General features: G+C 40.7%; 1 protein-coding gene and 1 pseudogene across 1 annotated transcript in view; one reads left to right on the forward strand and one right to left on the reverse strand.

Annotated features, from left to right (window-relative positions):
* Positions 1-20,905, reverse strand: part of ZHX3 (zinc fingers and homeoboxes 3) — a 94,321-nt gene that overhangs the window by 57,577 nt on the left and 15,839 nt on the right. The window lies entirely within an intron of this gene.
* LOC123927350 lies at positions 18,033-18,146 on the forward strand (annotated as a pseudogene).

The raw sequence follows: 20,905 nt of genomic DNA on the forward strand, positions 1-20,905 counted from the left end.
ATTTACTCGTCCTCTCAAGATATGGATCACACAGGACGCATGGTCCATGGTGATCCCAGTAATATCAAAAAGAGTTTTAAGAATCAGATTGCTTATAAATAACTTCAATCAGAAAATTCTGGTTTTTTAAAAAAAATATTTTATTTATTCATTTGAGAGAGCGAGCAAGTGAGCAAGCAGGAGAACACAAGTGGCAGAGGGAAAAGCAAGCTCCCTGACAAGCAGGGAGCCCAAATGCAGGGCTCAATCCCAGGACCCTGGGATTATGACCTGGGCTGAAGGCAGACGCTTAACCACCTGAGCCACCCAGGAGTTCCTTCTATCTAGTTTTTAAATAAACAACTAGAAACCAAATTCTGGGGGAAAGACACCCAATTCCATGCACTTTGAGATCTATAATGAAACCAAAGGCAATAAAAATATCTTCTGGCAGGTGCTCAGGGTCAGTGCCTTGGCAGGGAATGTTAGCTAATGCAAAGTTAGAAAGTCTGATACTTGTTTTGTTTTGTTGTTTAACCAGAAAGTTTAAGTTGAAGAGGGCAAGGAAAAAAAAAATAGGCCAGAACAAGAAGTGAGGGCCAGAAGATAATCAGGTAAGAACCTGACACAGTGAGGTAGCAGACAGACAACAGCCCAGGGAGATATGGAAAGCCGGCCCAGGGTTCACAGGGAGTGGACTGCTTGCTGGCTGAGTCCACTGCCAAGTGTCAGAGGACCCTTTCAGCACAGTCACCAACAAAGTTGGTCAGTATAACATCTGTGATCAACTCACCCTTCATGGCAAGAGTTTTGCCATAAATTCTTCTATTACATGGCAGGTGAAGGGTACCCTCTCCTTTGGTCTTGCCACTGCCTAATGAGGGCCCCCATTGTTCTCAACAAGCTAACTCAATAACTGTACTTCTCCCCCCCACATTTCCTCAGCTCTGTTTGCACTCTGTTTACCTGGACTCTGTGTCAAGATTCAGGAGACAGATGGGATAAAGGGGCAGTGCCTGAGGAAATGGGACAAAGGCCATATTCCCCTTGGTTGGTGATGGCACAGATGGAAATGAACTCTACAAGGAATGAGATTAGGGCAGGAGGTGCTGTGCCCTATTCTGTCACAGTGATACGCATCCTGGATCTATCAAACCTGGAACTCACAATTCCTGCTCTTGGGTAACACTGAATATCTGCATGTATGATGGCCACTTGAGTCGGGGGGCGGGGAGGTTCTTCTAGTTATCAGACCATGTGCCCCTGAGGTCATGGGTTTCTTACACAGCTCACACCGGAAGAGCAGTCGCAGGCTGCATAGCAAGTGCTTCACGCCCTACTGGAGCTCCTTACCCCAGAAGCCCCAGAAGAAGGGAGGCCATGTGGGCACTCAGGCGGGCAACAGTTGTTGCGGGGCCAGCGGGGTGAAGAAGCACTCCACCCCATTCTCACGGTCAATGCTCAGCATTCTGAGTAACCTCCAACAGCTGCTCTGATTTGGTCTCCATGTGGTAGTGGCTCTCTTGGTCCCTGATTGGATGCCCTGAGCATTCACTGCTTAGATTTCTCTTTTTGCTCCCTCCCCCCTCCCTCCTTCTCTCCCTCCCTCCCTCTCTCTCTTCCTTCCTTCCTTTCTCCCTCCCTCCCTCCCTTCCTTCTTTCTCTAAAAGGAGCTTTCAGCTAATCTTCAGGCTAGCCCTTCTGTGCCCAGGAGATGACCTTCTGAGGCATCTGCCCTGGACTTGTCTGGACAGCTTAGTTTTGTTATCTGCGCTCTCTGTGGTGGTCTTAGTTATAAGCTCCTAGAAACAAGCCCTTAACTTCAGGGCAAGCATGGCTAGACAGGAAAAGAGAAGCAGGGTGGCATGCTGGCGTTTATAAGACAGCTACAAACTAACCATCCCTGATTTTAAACTAGCCCAGGCCTAGACATATCCTACATGTCTGTCAACATGAGCATGGATAAACAAATTGTGGGATTTATACAACAGAATACTGCTCAGCAATTAAAAAGAAAAAAAATCCATTGCACAATATGGATGAATCCCAAAATCACATTAAGCAAAAGAAGCCAGATATAAAAAAAATATGATTCTATTTATATGGAGCTCTAGAAAAAGTGAAATTAATCTATGGCGGTAAAAATCAGAATAAAGATTACCTTTGGATGGTGAAGACTGAGAAGGGAGCATGACAGAACTTTTCTGTAGTGACAAAAAGGATCTACATATTGATTGGGGTGGTATTTATATGGGTATAAACGTGTCAAAATTGGACTACACACTTAAAATCTGCACATTTTGCTGTATGTCAATGATATCTCAGTGTTTAGAAATAAAAAAGCTAAAAAGTCTTCACAAAAAAAGCAAAGGGCACCTAGGTGGCTCAGTGGGTTAAGCCTCTGCCTTCAGCTCAGGTCATGATCTCAGGGTCCTAGGATCAACCCCTGCATCGGGCTCTCTGCTCAGTGGGGATCTTGTTTCCCCATCTCTCTTTGCCTGCCTCTCTGCCTACTTGTGATCTCTATCTCTAAATAAATAAATAAAAATCTTCAATAAATACAAAAAGACAGTTTTTCATTATGTTGCAGTTATGTGATTATCCATATAAGAAAATATTTGAAGGACTCAAATATACTTTAGACAAAACAAAGATAAATCTCTTTAAAGTAGTACAGAGGGACCCCTGGGTGGCTTAGTTGATTAAGCATCTGTCTTCAGCTCAGGTCACGATCCCAGAGCCCCACACTGGGCTCTTTGCAGGGAGCCTGCTTGTGCATGTTCTCTCTCTGACAAACGAATAAAATCTTTTTTAAAAATTTAGGGGCGCCTGGGTGGCTCAGTGGGTTAAAGCCTCTGCCTTCGGCTCAGGTCATGATCCCAGAGTCCTGGGATCGAGCCCCGCATCGGGCTCTCTGCTCAGCAGGGAGCCTGCTTCCTCCTCTCTCTCTGCCTGCCTCTCCGCCTACTTGTAATTTCTGTCTTTCAAATAAATAAATTAAAAAAAAAAATCTTAAAAAAAAATTTTTTAAAAAGTAGGGGCACCTGGGTGGCTCAGTGGGTTAAAGCCTCTGCCTCTGCTCAGGTCATGAGCCCAAGGTCCTGGGATCAAGCCCCTCATTGGGCTCTCTGCTCATCAGGGAAGCCTTCTTCCTCCTCTCTGCCTGCCTCTCTGCCTACTTGTGATCTCTGTCAAATAAAGAAATAAAGTCTTCTAATAAAAAAATTTTTTTAGAGTAGAAATTTGTATCATTGTATACATTTAATTCTTAAGACTGAATTACATAGAGTCCCCTCAAATTTCCCTTACTCTAACATCCAAGTTAAGTATTTTGAGCCTGTTTTAAGAGCAGAAAGTATGGTGTAGAGAATGAAAAGACTAACTTGATATTTTTTAATGTGTGAAAAAATTTCCCCTGATTATAAGAACACATATTCAATGTAGGAAAAACTGGAAAATACAGAAGAATAGGGGCAGAAAACTCACCTAATCCAAATCACAAGTATAAAGGAGAAAATTAAAAGTCATCTGAAAAACATCAACTACCTAAAGATAATCACTGTCGACATTTTGATACAGACACAATTTTAACCAAATTGGGATCACGGGGTACATATTCTTACTTCTTTTCCACTTAAATATATGGAACAAGCATTTTCATGTCACTGAGCATTCTTCCCATTTTTCATTAGTACTACTAAGGTTAAATATTTTCATGTGATCATTGGCCATTCTTATTTGTCTGTGAGACAACTTGGCAATTTAAAAACTATTTTTTTCTTATCATATACACTGTAAAAATTTGGAAAGTACCAGAGTATACAAATATAGGAGGGAACCTCACATAATCCAAGCTGTAAAAACAATTACCACTCATTTTTACTTCTCTTTGCACATACGTTCTTCTTACAGAATTGATATTCTGGATAAATCTGTTTCAGAGTACATCTTTTGTTCATTTAGTATCCTTAAAAACCGTACAAACAAACAAAAAAAAAAAAACCAAAAAAAAAAAACCGTACAAACATTTTCCCTATGTCATTAAAGTCTAAATATTTATTTTTGTTAGCTTCATTTTGTTCATAGAATTTTGTTAGCTGCACAGATGTACATAATTTAACAACTGTTCAGTGTCAGGCACTTGAACATGTTCTTTGTGGTTTTGTTTTTATTTAGTTTATAATGTAGAGATAAACATCTCTGTATATAAATTAGTGTCTTAACCTATGATTATTTCCTTGGGTTATTTTGCCATTTAAATCCCTGGGTTTAAAAAAATGAACCTTTTTTTTTTTTAAGTAGGCTCCACGCTGGCCTTGAACTCAACGACCCTGAGATCAAGACCTGAGCTGAGATAGATGCTTAACCCAAAAGTATGAACATTTTTAAGGCCCTTATTGCCAAATTGCACTGACAATTATACCAATTTGCATTCTACAAACAGTATATAAGAATATCTGTACTCCCACAACCCACAGCCTTGATGGCTTAAATTCTCTCTTACTCTCTTACACATATACGCCCACATCTCATAAGCTCCCTACCACACCTCCCACCATAACTACCCCACCAAACACACCTTGCTAATGTGATATGTGAAAATGATATCTTATGACTTTAAATGCATTTTCACTAATGGAATGAAGTCGTTTTTCATTTGGTTAAACCATTATAGCTCCCCATCTCTGAAGATTCTGCTTAATCCTTTGTATATGGGACACTTTTCAGAGGTAACCAAAAAGTGTTTGGGGATTTCTGGTTCCAAATAATGGAGCATTAGAATGTAATTCTCCCCTTCCTTAAAATGACAAATACAAAAGACTATGTAATTATTTATTTTAACAGTAAGAATATACATTATAGAAATATAAGAGGAAGAGTAAATCCACGGCAGCACAGGATAAACTGGAAAGATGCCATCAGGAGAACAGTGCAGAATTCTGCTCCCCACTCCCCAAGCCATTAGAACTGAATGGTGTCAAGTGCTAACCACTAAAGGAGCCTTCAACTTGAACCAAACAAAAGACTTCCAAAAACGTCAATGTGCCCAAGAGAATCGTGGGCGGGAAACAAACCCAAATTCAGAAACAGTGGAAGCTGAATGTAGAGAAGTTGAAGTGGACCAGGGATTGTCAGGGAAGTAATTAAAGATCTGTAGAACAGCTGCAGCCCCCAACGTTCTCAGGAAGGCTAAGCTATGAAAACACCTCTCTACAGTAAAGATGGGAGCCTAGGACTGAAGAGATAGCACCACAAATGACAGGACATACATCCACCCGGAACAATCCACCCAGGGCAATACCCCAGCCACTGAGCAGTACCAGGGTTCCTGTACTCTGAGTTTACTCTTGGAAGAACAATTCCCACCTACAGTGAGGGAAGCTACAACAGTCGCCCTCTGATCACATAGCCAGGGTTCCCAACAAAGCTGCACATCAGAATCATCTGGGGAGCTTTTAAAAAATACCAGTTGAGGTGCACCTGGGTGGCTCAGTCAGTTAAGCATCTGACTTTGGCTCAGGTCACGGTCTCAGGGTCCTGAGATGGAGCCCCGCATCACATCAGTCTTCCAGGTCAGCGGGCAGTCTGCTCGTCTCTCTTCCTCTGCCCCTTCCTCTGCTTGGGTGCGTGCTCTCTCTCTCTCTCTCAAATAAATAAACTCTTTTTAAAAATGCTAATTGACATGCACAAGGCCAATAGGTTTGTGAAAAGATACTCAGTATCAATAATTATTGGGAAAAGGCAAACCAAAGTGACAATGAGGTATCACCTTACATCTGTTATAATAGTTATTATCAATAAGGCAAAAAATAATGAGTGTTGATGACTTGAAGAAAGGGAACCCTTTGTACCACAGGTGGGACTGTAATTTGGTGTAGCCACTATGGAAATAGTATGGAGGCTCCTCAAAAAATTAAAAATGAACTATCATATAATCCAGCAATTGGAGTTCTGCATATTATTTGAAGAAAAAGAAAACACTAACTCAGAAAGGTATCTGCCTGGCCATGTTCACTGCAGCATTATTCACAAGAGCCAACATATGGGAACAACCTCAGTATTCACCAATGGCTGAAAGGATAAAGGAAATTTAGTGTACATATACACAATGGAATATTTTTCAACCATACAAAAGAATGAAATCCTGCCATTTGAGACAACATACATGGACTTTGAAGGCACTTTGCTAAGTGAAATAACTCAGAGAGGAAAAGACACTTAGATGTGACAGGAATCCCATTCATATGTGGAATCTTAAAAAAAAAAAAAAGGGCAGCTCATAGATACAGAGAACAGACTGGTGATTGCCAGAGACAGCGGGGTGGGGAGTAGGAGGGGTATAGGATGGGTGAAATGGGTGTAAAATGAAATTGGAGAGAAGCTGAAAGAGAAGGCACAAAGTAACTGCAGAAGTCTCGGCTGACAGCGGCCTGTATTTGGGTACCGGCCCTGGAGACGGGTTTTCTATGTTGGAGGTAGGATCAGCAGGCCTTCTGGTAGAGCGGGCATGAAGAGCGGAGTTGTAAGGATGACTCCCAGGTTTAGGACTTTAATAGCTAAGTTCTTCAAGGTACCATTTTACCAAGATGAGGAAGACTAGAGATCAGCAAGTTGCCAAAAAATACGAAGTGCCCTTTTGGTGCTTTTCCTCTAGAGTAATTTTTCATTTAAATTCTAGATTCTGTGATATGCTGCAAACACCAAGGGCAATTACACAATTTCTCTCTCATCTTCTCTACCAAGTAACGATCTTCCTCAAGTACATATTTTTGTGCATATTTAACACTGTAGGATCAATGCCTCAGAGGTCGGTAGGCACAAGTAGGTATGTTCTCCATGCTTCTAATGCGGTCCACCTCCAAATGACAGCCAAACATCAACTCTAGAAACCTAGGTCAATTACACTCAGTAAAACTGGGGAAACAAGAAACCTAATAAAATGTATAGTATCTTGTGACTACTTTTCACAATTATTTTGATCAACTCCTGAATAGTACAAGTAATAACACTCAAAATTCAGGGCCTCACCGAAGATAATTCACAATTCTTTAAGTGTCCCATCTTTGTGTGTATGTGATTTTCTAATATCCTGGAAATGAGATCTTCCCCCAACCTGCATCTGTCCAGCTGTTCTTCTCAAAGTCCGTAATGCAGAGCTTCAGCTATCCACCACCTATGCAGTTGAAGGGCTTCCTATAAAAGACTGCCCACCACTAACGACAAAGGCAAATACATCCCCTGGGGAGGCCATCGTGAAATATTACTCTATCTTATCTATGGTCTCCGTGAATCAAAAACATAAGCAATTGCATGCTCCAATCTCCAAGATAAACTCTGTTCAGAACATAGCTTCTCTAAGAACAGTATACAGAAAGTCATAAAAAAAGGTCTTAGGTGAGAAAAGGGTAAGGAGAGAGGGAAAAGGACAAACTCTACCCTCTGTACTTGTATATATTTTGGCTGTTACAAGTGTGTATGTGTATATGCTTGTGTTACTTACATAATTTTAAAAAGAAAAAAGGAGAAAGATTACCTAAAACCTCCACTTCTCAAACCTTTGTAATAAAAGAATTTCTCCAAGGGTGCCTGGGTTGCTCAGTTGATTGAACGTCTGCCTTCCGCTCGGGTCATGATCCCGGGGTCCTGGGATGGAAGCCTGAGTTGGGCTCCCTGCTCGGCGGGGGGGCCTGCTTCTCCCTCTCCGTCTCCCCTGGCTTGTGTTCCCTCTCTCGCTGTCTCTCTCTCTCTCTCTCAAATAAATGAATGACGTCTTTAAGAAAAATAAAAATAAAAATAAATACTTAATTTTAAAAAAAAGAGTTTCCGGAGAGGCAGGCAGAGAGAGAGGGGGAAGCAGGCTCCCCACTGAGCAGAGAGCCTGATGCGGGCCTCAGATCCCAGGGCCTCAGATCCCAGGACCCTGAGATCATGACCTGAGCTGAAGGCAGAGGCTTAACCCACTGAGCCACCCAGGCGCCCCATCAAGATCGCATGTCTTGTGCCAAAGCTGAGAGATGAATCCATGTAGCTGATTCTCAAGCAAATGTTCATCAAGATCTGGGATAACTGGCACTCCTAGCTGGTTCATTGGCGGGGGGGTGGGGTAAATTAGTAAAATTTCGGTGGCAGATAACGTGGTAATATCTAGCAAATGAAAACTGCTTATATTCTTTGTCTTTGAAATTCCATTTCTAGGATGTTTGTGGTTTGGTATAAAATGGCCATCAGTAATGAACTAATTAAATAAACCTGTGTCTAGAAATGGAATACTATACCGCCATCACAGGATGTGTATCTCAATATACTGATATAGAATAATCTGTAAGATATATTACCAAATTTTAAAAAAGCTGTTAGCCACACTTTTTCGTGTTGTCTTTAAAAGGGACTGGCTGCCTAAAGAGACAGGGAGTTGTGGATACTATCATAAAGCCAATTATACAATTTTTAACTGAAGTCTGGTTACTTTTTATTATTATTATTATTGTTATTATTTTGATTTTCCACAGCAAGATTGTATGCAACAAAGTGGTTATTAAAAAGTACTGTACATATAAAAAAAAAGAGTTTCTCCAAAGTAATGAGAAAACTGTACTTGCTTCATGTTACAATTACTGAATAAGTAATGCTTATTACATAATTACTTTAAAAGGATTATAGTTGTTGATCAAATGAATGACTTCTAAAACATTTGGTACTTACAAGGCACCAAGGACAGTATCATCCTAGACTATCTCTTGCTCTCAGACCACTCACTTCCCTTGCCCTCCTCCTCTGCCCCAAGTGCTTCAGATCCCATCCTGCTAACAATCCCCAAAGCAAGCTTTCTCTCAAGCACAGAGCCGGCAGCCTACAGATATCTGCTCTTGGATGGCCCACTGCCTCCCAAGCTCAACATGTCCCAAACCTGAATGATCATCTCCTTCAGACCTCATCCATTTCCTTTATTTCATGTTTGACAGCAACTTTTGAGCTACTTATTCATGAACTTGAAATCTCCATAATGGTAGTGACTTTTTGCTCAACGCTATCATCCCTTTGCCTAGAACAGTGACTGGCACACAAAAGACAATAAATATTCATTGCACAAATAAATAGTTAAAATTTTATACTATAATGTTAATCATAAACTCAGAAAACTAAAAAGATCTTGGGATGTTTCCCTAGCCAATACCAAAGTTTACCAAAAAGGAGGTCCATAGGCAGAAACTGGAGTGCAGAAGTTACAGTTGACCAGAATGTTACCTGGAAAAAAATAAAACCAGCCAACCAACCTGTACTTACAGAGAGGGCCCAAAAGTTTCCCATAGGTAACTACCACTCCTATCTTATAACAGAAAAATTCCTACTTTATATTATATCCCTTTGACCCTAGTCTATCTCCATCACCAGAGGTGTTGGGCATAGGCTGAGGGCATTTTTGCACTGTAAGAGTGACTATCCCAAATTATCCTTAAAGTCCCTTTTAAATTTCAGGACTCTATAATTGTATTTAACTATATGTACTTAGTAATTACTTAATATTAAGGTGTTAAATTGAATAAATACAAATATTTGGAAAGTTATAAGAAGAAATCAATGCATTTTTTAGACATACTAAATAATGGAACCTAATAAATATTCCTGAATATATAACCATTTTCAATTACCCAGTCACTGGTGAATAACTTAGTTTCAATTGTGTTGTTTAATGTAACTGTGCTTCCGATTTCAAGTTCATGAGTGAGTGGCTCCAAAGTCACAGTCAAACAGAGAGGAAATAAAGGAGCTCCTTGTTTTATTTCAAATTTGAATTTAAAGGGCTGCTTACATCATTGCACTGTTACAGATCAGAGTGTCCTCGGTACATATCGTTTTTATTCATGAAGAAGACATCTGTCTTCCTTTGGGTAACATTTCAAGGATAAGATTTTGTTGTACCTATAAAAGTATTGGATATATCTACAAGACATCCAAAGTTTTGCATTCTCCTTTTAGCAGTTTTTAAAAACGTTACTTAGTAGTCACATTGTTGACATGATCCAAGGTACTGGTGAAAGCATTTTGCCCCCTAAATTGCAAATCCCATAGGGAAATGACCCTGTCTTACTTGTTCACTGCTATTTTTCTGGTGCCTCACAGTATGTCTAACAAATACTAGGTGGTCAGTAAAAGTTTGGTGAACCAATAATGAAATTTCATTACGTAAATATTCACCTCTATTCTCTACTTGTAATGGTATCAAAAACAAACACCTATAGACTAAAACGTAGTAACAAGAAGTCCAAACACATTTTGAGCAAAGGCAACATTTGAACAAGGAAGAGGGTTTCAAGATGACCCGACTGAAAGAAAAGTACTCATATGTTTGACAAAGTTCTGTTACGGTTATTGGAAAATCTGCAAAATCCGTAGTCACAACTTTGAATGCTATGAAGCTACTAAAACTCCACAGCCTTCCTTTAAAAGGACTGTAAGCCTGAAAAGCAGCAGAGGATGAAAACAGTTTGCTTGGCTGAGTGCTGAGTACGTGCCAGGTGCCGCGCTCGGCACCTTACAGACTTACTCCAGCTAATCCTCACGAGTCCCCTACCAAACAGACTGTTGTTATCTCCTTGTTACCGATAAGAAATCGGATACAAAGAGGCGAAGGGACCTGCCTTCGGTCACACAGTGGCAAGGCAGAGGTTTCAACCCAGAGTGTTGTTGTTCTGGGTTTTTTTTTTTTTTTTTTTTTTTTTTAAGATCTATTTATTTGAGAACGAGTGCGTGCGTGCAGGCCTGTGGGCATGTACGTGAACAGCGGGAGGGGCTGAGGGAGAGGGGAGAGAGAATCTCAAGCAGACTCCCCACTGAGCACAGGGCCAGATACAGGGCTGATCCCACCACCCTGAGATCATGACCTGAGATGAAATCAGCAGTTAACCGCTTAACCCACGGAGCCGCCCAGGCACCCCCAACCCAGCGTATGCTCTTAACCAGTTGGCTATGCTGACAAAGCCAAAGCTTCTCCTCTAATCATAAAATTGCCAGGGCAGCTCTGAGGTCCAAATGAGCACGTGGAAAAGTGGTTACAGACACTCAGTAAATATTAATTACCACCTCCTTCCCTATGTCGCCTCTCTCCCTTTTTCCATCTAAAGGCCTCCCAACCTGACTCCTTAGGTAATGCTCCCTAAGTTGTAATAAAGATAAGCCGTGACACAATAATTTGCCTCCTCCCTGCCTACAAGTTTGGGGAACTTTAGGATATTTTAAAGAATTTGTAGTATTGTTTGATGGAAGCCACTGAAGAGAAATTAAACGTATTACTCCTAAGTGGAGATGTTAAATACACTGCCTCAGTTCATACAGTTAGTAAGAGGTAGAACTGAGATTTGAACCCAGGCTTTTTTTTTTCCCTATGTAGTACTCCTTCCACTACCAAAAGGGGAGTCACATAACCACAAGGTGGGTTACCACAAGAAAAAAGGGAAGATCAGAGAATAAAGTTCACATTAAAATTTAATAATATGTGGAAATGGATAAGAAATTCTGCCAAAGAAAGGCAAAACTAGAATACAAATGACTTTGCAGAAGGAGGGCTATGGCAGAATCTGTAAGTAGGTATTATACTAAACCAAGTTAGTATAGGTTTGGAAAGGCTGGATGAATCAATTTTTAAAATATTTTCTCTTCTGGGATGCCTGGGTGGCTCAGTCAGCTAAGCGTCTCTTTCAGCCTAGGTCATGATCCCAGGATCCTGGGATTGAGTCCTGCATTGGGCTCCTTGCACTGCAGGGAGCCTGCTTCTCCCTCTGCCTTCTTCTCCCTCTTCCTATCACTCCCCCTGCTTGTGTTCTCCCTCTCCAACAAATAAATAAATATATATTTTTTAAAAAGATCATCTCTTCTAACCAAAGATACAATAATTATGATAGAAAGGACTACATTTTTCTTTTTTAATAACTTCGCAAGCACAGAGCCTAAGTACCACATAAAACTGTGGTTATATAAAAACAATAAGAGATTTAAAATATACATTCTGAACAATTTTTATATGGACCATCAATTAAAAGTAAAGCATGAGTCTTAAAATACATTTTTGAGCCATCAGGAAATTTTTAAAATACTGAGTATTTAGATGATACTATTGCTATTTTTAGATTAATGGCATAATAGTCGTGGGTTTAATTTCTACTATTCAATCCTCATCATGACTTTTTAAGCTGGATTGAATATGGGCATCATTGCTTATCTTTCATTGAAAATAAAGCAGCCCAATTATTTTCAGTATTAAGGCTTAATTTTTTTTAATTTTTTTTAATATTTTATTTATTTGACAGAGAGAAATCACAACTAGGCAGAGAGGCAGGCAGAGAGAGAGGAGGAAGCAGGCTCCCTGTGGAGCAGAGAGCCCAATGTGCGGCTCGATCCCAGGACCCTGGGATCATGACCTGAGCCGAAGGCAGAGGCTTTAACCCACTGAGCCACCCAGGTGCCCCAAGGCTTAATTTCTGTTACTGTTGTCTTTCTCCTCTGATTGGGATTTTCCTCATTTAATGTCTAGTAACAGTACTCAACTTTCATGACATATTTGGAAGACATGGTATTTACTATTTAGGAGTCAGAATTATCTAAACATATTAACCAACAGTGGCTAAGTAGTCAACTCATTGAGACTAGCAACACTTGTTTTTTTTATTTTAACAGAGCTAGAGTCAAATTGTGTTTCATATGTTTGGAATGAAAGTTTATTTATATTTGCCTAGTTAAATTGTGGACATACCATAAAAGCTTCAATTATGCACCAGACTAGGTTCAGAAATATTCAGTAATGGACAAATTGAAGATTAACATTAAATTCACCCAGACAGTCCACAGCTTAGTGCTGGCAATGTTCTGCTTCTTCTTCTTTTTTTTTTTAAAGATTTTATTTATTTACTTGACAGACAGAGATCACAAATAGGCAGAGAGGCAGGCCCAGAGAGGGAGGTGGGGGAAGCAGGCTCTCTGCTGAGCAGAGAGCCCGATGCGGGTGCCCCAATGTTCTGCTTCTTGATCTGGGTGCTGGTTATATAGGTTCATTCAGCTTGTGAAAATTCACCAGCTTCTACATTTTTGTACATTTTTCCCTATGCATATTATACTTCAATAAAAAGGTTGTAAAAGGGGGCCCTGGGTGGCTCAGTGGGTTAAGCCTCTGCCTTTGGCTCAGGTCATGATCTCAGGGTCCTGGGGTGGAGCCCCTCATCATCGCATTGGGCTCTCTGCTCAGCTGGGAGCCTGCTTATGCCCCTCCCCACCCACCTGCCTCTCTGCCTACTTGTGATCTCTGTCTGTCTGTCAAATAAATAAATAAAATCTTTAAAAAAAAGTTGTAAAAAATATTTCTCTGTTAAGTTACATACTGAAGTGTCATAGATAAAATGATAAGATATCTGGGATTTGCTCTAAAAGACCAGAAGAGGGGGGCTGGGGTATGGTGGTGGAGAGGGAAGAGGATGAAGAAGGATGGGGAATAGTGAAATGAGATTATAAAAATGTTGATAGTGTTGAAATTACATGATGGGTTCATGGAGGTTTATAATACATCTTTGAAAATTACCACAATGAAAAAAATTGTTAAAGGGAAGGCATGATTGCTGCTGCAACTGTGTTTGCGTGTGAGCAGGTGAAAGAACAAAGAAACTGGTTGACCTTGAAAAACCATCATCATGGAAAGGGAGGAAATTAATGGGTGAACTACAGCAGAAATGTGACTCCTAACCTGTCCCCATATACTCAAATGATGAATTCAGGGCTTAAGGGCTTTGAGGGTGTAGGGAGAGAGGTTTTTTTTAAATATTCAGTGGGCAGAATGCTTTCTAGGGTGGGGGCCACACCTACTATACTCAAAACAAAAAGAAGAGATGGGGGGCGCCTGGGTGGCTCAGTGGATTAAGCTGCTGCCTTCGGCTCAGGTCATGATCTCAGGGTCCTGGGATCGAGCCCTGCATCGGGCTCTCTGCTCTGCAGGGAGACTGCTTCCTCCTCTCTCTCTGCCTGCCTCTCTGCCTACTTGTGATCTCTCTCTCTGTCAAATAAATAAATAAAATCTTTAAAAAAAAAAAGAGATGGTCTACACAGATAAAATTTAAGTGTGTGTGAGTTGTGATGACTGGGACAATCAAGCTATAAAATTGCCTTGATGAGGGCACTGGGTAGAATGCACTTTGAAAGTGACTCTGATATCTTCTCTCCTCAAGAACACTGCATCCCAAAGGTCTGCTGGGGAAAGGAGGATGCTAGTCAGTTTCTAACCACAATATTTGAGCTCAGAAGGTGCTTAACCTGCGGAATGATTCAAAGCAAAACTTTTCTTTCAAGAACTTTAGCAGAATACTTCTTTCTATTCATACTACAGCTTTGAGGAAATAAGAGCTTATCTCACAAAGAGGCAGGGAATCTCTAATATAGAAACACACCCTATTGAGCAAATCACACTAAGCTCCACAAAATAAGCAAGTGTAAATGCACCTGTCATTCAAATTTTGACATAATAATCATCTCTTAAAATGCCCCCCAAAAGTCTTGGACATAGTATTCTCTGCTTTATACAAAAGGCAAAAGAAAAGCACCTGTCCCCCAAGCTAAAAGATTAAAAGCCCGGCGAAAAGGGAGATCGTCAGATGCTCATGACCTCCACAACGTGGGTTCTACAGAACTCATTTGCTAATCTATTACTGAAAGGTTGCCAGCTGCATGAGTATCTTTCAGTTCAGGAATTTTAGTTCAGTAATTTCAACAATGCGTCCATTTTCTCCAAATTCCAATAGAGAAAAAAAAAACTGGATGCTCTAAAACATTTCTTATAAAAGAATTTTATCAGTAACACTATACTTTCTAATCCATGTTTAAAAACCTATTTCGTTTCTCTTTGGGTAACTTTCTGGTATACTAAAGTATGCCAGATAAATAACTTTAAAAAGCATTCAGTATACATGATCACTTTATCAAATGTCCAGAGAGCAAAGAAACTTGAAAAGATACTAAATATGTTGGATATGGTAGAACAAAGTGTCCAATTAAACATGCATGGTTAGGTACACAACCACCTAGAAGCTGGTGAAATAGAACCACTCTTGTTTTCCTCACTTACCTAGTGAGGTAACCCTCTGGGTATGGGGTCAAGTAACTGCATCAGAAAGCATCTTTTGGGGGCTTTGACGGGTACAGTACAGCTATCCAGACACCAGAGGATTTGTTTTCATGACCAACTTCAAAAATCTTGCCTCACTACTTAGGTATGACCTGACAGACCCACAGCAACAGCATCACCCTGGAACTTATTAGAAAAATAGAATCTCGGGTTGCAAAGACCTACTGAATCAGAAACTGCATTTTAACCAAATTCCCAGATAATCTGTATGCACACCCCAGATTGAAAAGCCTGGAATTAGGGGATTACTGTCAATTTGAAGGGAGATTTCCAAAGAGCCCTTCCATGGGCCACCCATTTCTCATTTTTACTGATGACTCACATGAGGATATTGAATAGCCCTCATCAAATCCCAAGTGACGCTAATCTAGAAGGAAACACTCAACTGCACAAGCACCTCTTAGAAGAAACCAGGCTTGACAGCAGATCGCATGAAAAGATATAAACAAGTAGGGATTTGCTACAGAGGGGGAAAAAAAATTAATGCCCACTTGATTGTTATTACTGGAAATCAGACCGCTTCTGGAGAAATGGCTGGCAATCTGGCCACATTTTCTAACAGAATGACTGACAGCAAACTGTGACCACAGACAATGGTGAGAAACTGACAGAGGGGAAAGGCTCTGGAAAATTCTATCATGGGGAATGGCTGAACTGGACAATATTAAACCTGAAGAAGAGGTGACTAGGTGGAGACACCATGATTGTATCTGTATGTTTGAAAGACTATCCTGAGACATTTCATTCTACAAATGTGTTTTTGAGCATCTGCTATGTGCCAGGAACTATGCCAGAAGTTAACGACGCAGAGAGCAAAAACCAGAACTGATCTCTGATTTTCTCAAGTTTCCTGGCCAGTGGAAGAAATGTGACTGTTGCTCGAGAAAGCAGAACTACGGTTCAGGGAAAGCAAATAGAAGAGCAATGGCACCATACAAGGAAGCCCTTCTGGCCAGAGGATTCCAGCTTTGCAAAGGAGTGGCCATGCAGAAGTGGCTGAGCAGAATGGGTTAGGGAGAGAATGACAACCTCCCAGGAAGAGCCCAGGAGGCTGCCAGGCCCGTGCTAATATTCCAAGGCTTCAGGATAACTAGGGCCAATATCATTAATCAAATACAGGAGCTGTTCAGAATTACACTGCGTTCAATTTAGTCACGAACAAAATTTTTTTAAAGCTTAATCACAACTTAGGGTTTCGGCTAAATTTTGTATGTAAATGTCAATGATATCCAATTTCTCCTTTAGTAATAATTTTTAAAACACAGGACTTAATAAAAAAAAAAATCCATATTAACATTTTAAGTGACAACCTCGTTTAATGAGTCATTTTAATTATAATCTTGATTCTCTCAGTAACTCCTAAAACTACCATATTTAATGTTCTTTGACATACCTTTGGAGTTGCTCATTTCACTTCTGAGAAATTATCCTAAAAATATAACAATTACTTTCCCTCTGCCAGAAAGAACAAAAGAAGGAGGGGTGGGAAACTAGTGCATGAAGATGCAAATGAACATGCCATGTTTATAAAGAAAAATAATAAATAAACCAACGTTCAACAACACTGCCAATCTGTTTCATGACATGAAGCAGGGTAAATAAAAAATATCCAACAAGTAGGAGAATGTTTAAGGTAAATTGATAAACTATTACAAATAGTTATGAAGGTTACACAGCAACATGGAAACATACTCATAATGACAAGAAAATAATGTAAACTTGTATAATTCCAGTCATATAAAATTTACGCATGCATGCAACAAAACTAGTGGAAAAAAGAAAAATTCAAAATTGATTTTCTAGAGTGTTAGGATTCCTCTTTTACTTAAAATTTCTACTTCAGAGTTCTCCCGGGGCGCCTGGGTGGCGCAGTCTGTTAAGCATCCAACTCTTGATTCCGGCCCAGGTCATGATCTCAGGGTCATGAGATGGAGCCCCGTGTGGGGCTCTGTGCTCAGCACAGAGTACTTGAGACTTTCTCTCCCTCTGCCCCTCCTCTCCTTCCCTCTCCCTCAAATAATGAAACAAACAAACAGAAGAAAAATAAAATGTCTACTTCCTGTTGACTATTCAAAAAATACTTTTACAAAGAATGTATTAGGAATTAAAATAATTTTAATTCATAAGCATAATAATTTATACATTAGGGGCACCTGGGTGGCACAGTCAGTTAAGCGACGACTCCTGGTTTGGGCACAGGTCTGATCTCAGGGTCCTGAAATCGAGCCCTACATGGGGTTCCATGCTCAGTGCAGAGTCTGCTTTGGTTTCTCTCGCTCCCTGCCCCTCCCCCACTGTGTTCACTCTCCCTCACTGAAATAATCTTTAAAAAAAAAATTTATACATTAGCAAGAAATGAAATAATAAAGGTGACAGTTTGTTTTCAATTGGTCCTTTGTCTTTTATAAAGCTATTTAAGTCCATAAATAAACAAAAGTAAAAGATAATAAGGTTTGTGTTATGAAAAGGGCTCAATAGTTGTGACAAGTAAAAAGGACTTTGTACAGCAGCCGCCGATGAACTCTGGGTAAGAGCAAAACCAAATTTCTGGATTCTATTTTGCTTTTCACCTTATTTGATCTCACTTAAAATCATTCATGCCAAGTTGAGTTTTTTCCCCTTCTCTTCAAGTTCACAGATGTGAAGAAAAAATATACAGCCCTTCTTTTACAGTCCTCTCCTGTTCTCCCAGCAATGCCACGAACTGCGGCTTTTTGCAGTAGGCTGCAGGCAGTCAGATGTGAAGGATATCTGGCTCCCATCTGTCACCACAGTGATCGCCAGGACTGGACTGAATTAGGGCCAAGAGATTTGGGTTCAAATTTTCCACATCTTTAACACAGAGATAATACAACTTACCCCCAAAAGGTGATTGTGTCATAAGAAAGTCCCTAGCATTGTTTAGTTTGTGAACAAAGACTTAGACAAAGTGCAAAAAATAAATCCTCTTTTGCAACCCAGAACTCATGGCTCAGTATGAGTTTTGATACAGATAAGAAGGAACAAGATCCTGGGCGCCTGGGCGGCTCAGTGTGTTAAAGCCTCTGCCTTCGGCTGAGGTCATGATCTCATGGTTCTGGGATCAAGCCCTGCATCAGGCTCTCTGATCAGCAGGGAGCCTGCTTTCCCCTTTCTCTCTCCCTGCCTGTCAGCCTCCTTGTGATCTCTCTGTCAAATAAATAAAATTAAAAATCTTCAAAAAAAAAAAAAAAAAGTCCCTAGCATAGGGTGATGCTCAAGAAATGCTTACTGCATACTTTTTTTCTCCACCTGCCACTACACATACATACAGACCACAGACACAGACCATCAGTCCCTAAACCCTTGGGACCCTGGGAACTGGAGGAGAAGTTCTAGGCAGACCCATACTTCAATTCCTCAGTACAAGCAAGTAATGAGTCCAGTTTTATCCTAACCTAATAATGGTGTCCAAGTCACCACTCTCTTGGGGCCTAGGAGAAAGACTAGCCTCCCAAAGTCCCATCCTTCCAACTGTGCCACTGTTTCAAGTGTGGAATTGGGAAACAAGGCACAAGAACTGAATCTCCATACCAAAAGAGCTATTTTAACCTCTGAAAGAGTGGGGAAAGAACATGGATTAACAAACTCTCCCCTCACCCACCCACTCCTCATGCCTTCTCTCTCTCCCAACTCCCAGGAAACGAGGACACTGAGGTCTACTGGGTGTGTAAGGCAGATCCAGGACTGCATGCAAGTATCTGCCTGCCTGCCTAACTTACACTACGACAGCCATACTCTCTCCCATTTGGTCTGTGCTAGTCAGTTGTCCAAAGGAAATCAAAGGTTCAAGCTCACCATGATAGCATTTGACTTTTATTGGTCTAAGATGGTCATATGTGTCTGGAGGGGAACCAGAGACCACTTAAGACCAAAGAATTCGTAGAGGTTTAATCTCTTTTTATTGGGTCTGGAGACCTACAACTAAGGACCTCAGGTTTACTGTAAGCACCCACCAGGTACAGAGCACTCTTCTAAGTGCCCTGAGTTGCAAAGAACAATCCAATTCTTTCTTTTCAAAATTTACACTTTTAAGTAAGAAAACCAGAAAGCTAAATAAGAAGCACAGGAGAAGGGCAGTGTACACAGAGCTTTACCCAGCAAAACAAAACAAAACAAAACCCACCAAAGAAGCAGTACAGTAGTGTATTAAGAACTCAAGTTCTGGGTCACGCTGAAACATGGGACAACTGGGCAAGTCTTGACTCTTCTAAGCCCCAGTTTCTTCAACATTAACATAAGGTCAGTAATAGCATCTAGTATCAGTGATATCTTTATCAACAGGTGTTGTTATATTAAACTACATGATATGCATAGCAGTCCTTGGCACAGTCCTTGGCTGGGAGGCTACGAGGGCTCAGCCAATGCTCGCTTTTATTATCAGACCCAAATGTAGTTGCTTACTTCTTCTGTGGCTAGAAATCAACTTTGGTGGGTTTACTTGCATTGTAACGGCACTCCAGGACTTAAAACATATTACAATATTACCAAATGTAACAAAATGCTTTAGGGTTAAGACCACTAAGATAAAAGGAGTCCATTAAATAGACATTTTAAAACTTCCACTTAGAGGTGAGTTTTGGCTGAGAGCAAATCCAACAAGAGACTGAGCCACCAGAAAAAAACTAACAAAACCTTGGGATGATCTATTAGAATCAAAGTGTGTATAAGTATAATAAGGAACATCCCAAGAAATGAGCAATCACAGTCTGGAGGAGAAAGGCCTAGGGGATGAAAGTGATGATATCTGTCTTCACATACTTGAAGGGTTGTATATGTTGCATATGGTGGGAAAAACTAAATAAATCCAATGGGTCAAAGGCCACAAAACAGATGATAGCTTCCTGTGAGGGAGAATTTTCTTGGGCTAACTAACAGAGAAGTCCCCCCCCCCCCAACCCTGCAATGAGAAGGGGAGTTGGCATCTCACCAGTGGGCATACTGGAAAACTCTATGTCACTTCCCATCTGAGAGTCTGCAATCCTAATGTCTTGTTTGGACATGAGAAGTAAACATGCCCAGAATCAATAGAGCGCAGCTAGTGCATAAGCACTGCTCACCCTCGTAACAAGAAACTCTTGAGAGAGTAAGATGGGGGCTCAAATTCAGTCCACTATTAAATATACTTAGGCAGTCTTATTTCTTTTGAGAGATGTCTACAGTTAAAAACAGACGACAGTCCCATAGTGTTCTTTCTTAAAAAACTAATCTGCTCCACAGCACATCAACAGAGCACAAGTACGACCTGTAGCATTAGAGTCACCGTCAAAGGCGTCTCTGCCTTTTGCTCAAGTCAGGCTCAGAAAACTGAACACTGAAAAAAATCCAGGAAGATCCTAAAAATCAAGCCACTCAGAAAAAAGTGATTCAACATTTTATTTTCTTTGTTCCACCTACCAAAGGAAAAAAAAGGATAAAGTGGGTTTGGAACCAAGAGAAAGACAAAAGAACGCAAAGGGTAGACGACATTTGGAGGAAATGAGAGTTTCATGGCATTAACCATCCTGCTGAACTGCAGGGCTGGGACTGGCATGCCTGAGTGTCCACCACTGTCTGCCCAGCTCTCCTTTCTCTCCCATGGTGAGCTGGTTAGCAGGAGGGAGGGGATCAAGGCAGAAGCTGGTCTTTCATTCACCCTGGTTGCTGCCTTCCAAGGCTATCACAATTCAGCCAGGGAGACTTAGTGCTCATTACTGCAAGAGACAACTGTAACATCGAACCCAGAACTGTGAAATCACAAAATGTGAG

Source organism: Meles meles, chromosome 16, assembly GCF_922984935.1.
Source record: "Meles meles chromosome 16, mMelMel3.1 paternal haplotype, whole genome shotgun sequence".
NCBI classification, from domain to species: Eukaryota; Metazoa; Chordata; class Mammalia; order Carnivora; family Mustelidae; genus Meles; species Meles meles.